This window comes from Crocodylus porosus, unplaced genomic scaffold (genome assembly GCF_001723895.1).
Source record: "Crocodylus porosus isolate Cpor-Errol unplaced genomic scaffold, CroPor_comp1, whole genome shotgun sequence".
In the NCBI taxonomy this organism is placed as follows: Eukaryota; Metazoa; Chordata; order Crocodylia; family Crocodylidae; genus Crocodylus; species Crocodylus porosus.
In genome coordinates, this window is record NW_017728943.1 from 22037352 (window position 1) to 22043004 (window position 5653).

Below are 5653 nucleotides of genomic sequence, written 5' to 3' on the forward strand. Positions count from 1 at the left end.
GGAGTACTGCGTCCAGTTCTGGGCGCCCCATTTCAGGAGGGATGTGGACAACATTGAAAGGGTCCAGAGGAGGCCACCCGCATGATCCGGGGACAATAGGGCAGACCCTACATTGAAAGACTGTGGGACCTGAACCTGTTCAGCCTTCACAAGAGAAGGCTGGGGGGGGACCTGGTGACTGTCTGTAAACTCACCAGGGGGGACTAGAAGGGTTTGGGGGAGACACTGTTTCCCCGAGCGCCCCCTGGCATGACAAGGAACAATGGACACAAATTATTAGAGAGGAGGTTTAGATTGGACATCCGCAAGAACTACTTCACAGTCAGGGCGGCTAGGAGCTGGAACCAACTTCCAAGGGAAGCGGTGCTGGCTCCTACCCTGGGGGCTTTAAGAAGAGGCTTGATGACTAACTGGCTGGAGTCATTTGAGTCCAGTCTTTTCTCCTGCCCAGGCGGGGGGTCAGGCTTGAAGATCTACAAGGTCCCTTCCACCCGACTTCTATGAGTCTATGACTCCCTGGAGCCAGCGAGGCAACAGCCTCACCCGGCATCACCCAGGAAAGGGCCCTGGCTGTGCAGCAGGTCCTTAGGGAGGTGGCCACCTCCTCCGATGACCGGGCTGCATATAAAAGACTAAGAAACTTTTCTGGGAACCTCCCAGGCCCCACCAGAGAGGAGGGATTTGAATCCTGGGCTGCCCATGTATGAGACCCTCATGACATGGCAAATACGAGGCAAAGAAAAATGTCATTGTCTTCTGGATGTGCCGCAAGAACCGGCATTTGGGGTAATCAGGAGAGCCAAGCTCCAGAACGCCAGCATTACCACTCCCCGGTACCTCCAGACACTGCGAGATATGTTTGGACGATCCACCCAGGGCAGAGGGGCCTATTATGAACTGCTCAGCACCTTCCAGCGCAAGGGCAAGGCTGTTTCCTCATACCTTCTTCGACTGGAACAGGCGCTACAGCTACACCAGGTGGTGGCCCAAGGGGCCCTCGGTGTGACTGAAGCTGACCATACAAGGCTCTGGCAAGTACAAATAGGGGCCTGCTATAGTCTACCCCTCATTAGGGATCTCAATTTACCTGAATGTAAAAATAACCCTCCCAGTTTTGGCCAGCTTGTAGAAGAAGTACAGGAGAAGGAAGAAATCCTCCACTTGAGAGAAGTTATGTGGGCTCCAAAGGCTGTTTCACCTTGAAGGGGACCCATTAGCCAGGTCTTGGCGGTAACTCCCCAAGAGGAGGCCCCTCCAAGGACTAAGAGCCCCTGTCCCCGATACTAGCAGCTGCTGTCAGCAGGGCCCCTCCTGGGGTGCAAACCCGACCGAGCCTCCATGCTCTGGTCAGGCCCAGGGTGAGGAACCGCGCTCGAAACTCAGCATTCTGCTGTAGGTGCAGGGACTACGGGCACATGGCCCGAGGATGTGCACAGCCGGACAACCCAGACCTGGTTTTCTAATGATTGAAGACCCAGTGGGAGGCAGGAAACGGGGAAGGGGCAGAGCAAGGGACAGAGCAAGGGAGTCAGCTCCGCTCCGGGCCCCGTCAGGCTCCCAAACCCCAACCCTGAACTCCCTGCCAGAGGGATTAGTGGGGCTTAGGGCTGAGGTCCCAGTTAAGGTGAATGGGTGTGAATGTCGCACTATTCTGGATAGCAGATCCCAAGTCACCGTTTTGTTTTGAGTCTTTTTATAGGGAAATTTCAGGCATTTGCCATTGTGCCTGCTCACGGGTCTGGGGCTCTGTGGACTAAGGCAGGACCCCTACCCCTATAGTGGTTATGTTTCCTTATGAATAAAGTTTCCTGCATCTGTGGCCGGGATAGAGAAAGAGGTATCCGTTGTTGCACTGGTATGCTCTGATCTGGGATGGATGAAGGGAGCCTCTCTTATCTGCTGGGACTAACTCCAGCATATTCCAGGTGTCAGCCTAGTACTGTAGGCAGCAGGTGGGCCCAAGCTATCAGAAGCAGCTTAAAATGCATACCCTGTGCTCTGATGCCTATGCCAGGTGGGAGCAGAGGGGTATGGGAACTAGGTCCCAGGTCCTGGGGACTTTAGACTTCTCTGGGGTTACCCCTCAGAGGATCCCTGGGAAAGGTCAGTGGGCCCTGCCCACAGTTTGTAAGTGGGAGCAGCAACCCCAGCAAGCAGGGTTGGTAGTGGTAGAGACCTACCCTGGGAAAGAGGGACCAGGGACTTTGAAGGCTGCAGAAGGGGTGTTTGAAACCCCAGGTCTGAACAAGAGTCCAGTTAAAGTTATTGTGGTCAACCCCACCATGGAGATGTTGTGGTGCACCTGGGGCAAAAAATGGCTACTGTAAGGGCAGATGAAGTGGTAGGCCGGATGCCGCAAGGTGACTCCCCACTTGTCGACTCCAAAAGATTTTTCTTTGGGGACTCCCCTGTGCCTGAGGAAGGGAAGGCCTGGCTCCAAGAGAAACTCCAGAGCAGATCCACTGTTTTTTCCCTGCATGAGTGGGATGTGGGAGAGGCTAAGGGTGTCGAGCATCAGAGCCGCCTTAGCGACCCATGTCCTTTCTGCGAGAGGTCTCGTCGCATCCCACTAGCTGAGATGGGGAAGGTCAGGCGCCACTTGCAAGAGTTACTGGATCACAAGATTACCACGGAAGTGAAGAGCCCTTATCCCTCCCCCATAGTCACTGTACAGAACAAGAATGGGAGTCTGAGAATGTGCATTGACTACCGAGCCTTAAATGCACACACTGTGATGGACCAGTACACGGTCCCACGAGTACAGGAAGCCCTGGATGGTCTGGTGGGCAGCAAGTGGTTTTCTGTACTTGACCTGCGTAGTGGGTATTATCAGATTCCTCTGCAGGAAGCTGATAAGGAGAAATCGGCTTTCATTTGACAACGCAGCCCAGAGGGTCCGGAAACAGACCAAGCCCCGGTGCTGCACAAGGCTGTCCAGGCCTCCAACCCCTAGCACAAGGCGAAGCGCCCACTACACACAGCGGTGCCTGTGGCCCTAAGCCAAGATGGCGACAGCAGTCAGGCGGCAGAAAAACCCGGCAGGGACAGAGCGTGACCTGGAGAACAAGAGGCAACCCTCCGGGACTGCGGAGTAGTAGTAAGTTACCCTGGAGAAAGGGTCCCCACAGGGGAGCCCAACCCCCAAACTGGGTGTGGTATATCTGTGTGTATATCTGTGTGTGTGTGCGCGCATGTATATATACACACACACACACACACACACATATATATATATATGGTTTATTATTTTGTAAACTTGTACAAAGATTATATATATGTCCTTACCCTTTAATGGTTTTGTTGTGATGATAAATCTGTACATAGTTAAGTAACTGATTGACTGGATCTGACTCTATAGGGGACAGAGGCGGCCACTGGGCTGTTGCGTCCCTCCACAACACGCTGCCTAGCCAACAATTCCCTCAATTGGAGAGGGAAGTACAGACTCGTGTACAGCTAGGCTACATGTAAATAAGGACAAATAAAAGAAGCCAGGAATTTCTCTCTGTAATTTTCTAAGATCTTCTCTCTCTCTCTGAACATATATGAATGTCCATGTGATATGGTGGATGTGGCTAGTGGAATGAAAACTAACAAACATATCAGGAGAACGGTATTAATCCCCGGCTCACATCGGTCTCGGTGCAAGCCAGTGTTTGGAGAGATGCCAGAGCATATAATGCCTTTAACCCAGCCGACACTGTACTCTGAAGGAAATCAATGATATTTTACCAATCGACCCCTTCTCTCTGTCGTCTACTTCAAGGTATTCCTACTTGCAGCCTTGGATAGTGACCAGTTAATTAATTCACCTGTCCTGTGAGTACGTGCTACACGCAAAGTCCTAGAGTAGGGATGTCAAAAATATGTCCCATAGATTTCATAGACATTAGGGCTGGAAGGGACCTTGGAAGATCATCGAGTCCAGCCCCCCACCCAAAGGGCAGGAAGTCAGCTGGGGCCATAGGATCCCAGAGCTGGGGCCATAGGATCCCCAATGGACATGCTTGTACCCACCTGCCAAGGCTCCTAGAGAAGTTGGGGTGAGTGGGTGTGACACCTGCCATTGAAATCTGTGGTAGAGCCCCACAGAGGGTAAGTGCCTGCATTTGCCCCAGACAGCTGTGTTTCCCAGGTCCGTATCCAGCCCACAAGGAGCCCCACGGTCCATGTGTGTCCCAGGGGGGCAGAAGACTCTGCCAGCTCCGTTCTAGAGGGGTTACCTGAAAGCCATCTGCTCAAATTGGCTGGAGACTGGGGCCACAGGCACTGCCTTGTCTCTAGCTGAGCCCATGGCTATGACCCAGAACTTGCTTCTCTTCTGACAGTGCTCGGGCATCCTCTGTGTTACCCACCACACAAATCATCCATAGAGTCAGGCAGCAAAGACACCGATTTCTCCTTTTCTTTCTTCTCTCTTTCTGTGTAGGATCGGGCGTTATTTGAAAGCAAAAAGGAATCACACAGGAAAAAACAGTGGGCTTGGAAAGGGGCATCTGTTCCCCCTGTTCTAAATCTCTGTTCTAAAATCGCCCCAGAAAGACGCCCACCCAAGGCAGATAAAAGTTAGGGTAAAATACACACTACTCATCGTTATAAAACGCCTAAAATCTCAGTCACTCAAGAGGTCTGTAGGGAAGATGGGTAGGTAGGTCAATTATGTAAATAGGAAACACCATGGATGTCCATTTGGAAATTTCAACCAAAGGGTGGAGAAATAACCTCATTAAGGCTTGCTACATTATGTTCTGCTCCCCAAGCCTTGTTAAGGCTTATTACATAGCGCATTATACCTAGTTAATGATCAATAGCCCACACTTCCTTAAAAGCATTAAAACACTTGGCCCCACTATCCCTGCCTCCTTAAAGCTTGTTACAGTCTGTGACCACCCCCCATCATTAAACAACACTTGTGTTTGCTCAACCACAGCTCCTTAAAAGAACACCAGTATTTTGTCCCACCATCCACACCTCATTAAAGCCTATTACATTTTGTGCCAACATTCAGTCCATACCTCATTCAAAGCTGCTTAACTGTCCACATTTCATTAATAACTTGTAATACTCCAGCCTGCCACTCAGGCCTTGTAAAAGCTTTTACATCCCACACCATTATCCACTCCTTGTTAAAAGCTGTTTACCTTGTACTTAGCAGTCCTGAGAAGCCAGGTCTAAGGCAATCAATTCATAACAGAGCCTAATTAGCAAGATTCAATGCCCTATGGACCATGGGACTCAGGAAACGGAGAGAAAATTTTCAGCCAACATAGTCCCTTCCACCCACAAAGCTCCACTGATCTTCTCTCCCATCACTGATCCCAGACCGTGGCCCCCTGTCCCCACTCCTGAGACTAGAGCCAGGACTAGGAGTGATGGGGGTACCCACGGCTGACACGTAGTGCTTGATGTTGGGGTAGTCACAGGCAAGGTCTGAGGCAGGTCCACGGCTCTGCGGGGCTGGCTGGAACTTGACACTGGAGTATTGGACGTTGTCAGGGTTGGTCTAGGGGGGAAAAGCCACTGGGCGTTAGGCTGGGGACTAGCACCATGGGCTGGGCTGGCAGGGCTGCAGCATGAGGAGCTGGGAGCCAGGACACTTGGGATCCCTCCCCAGCTCTGCCCTCAAGAGTGCCAGCTCTGGGAGGGGAGTGGG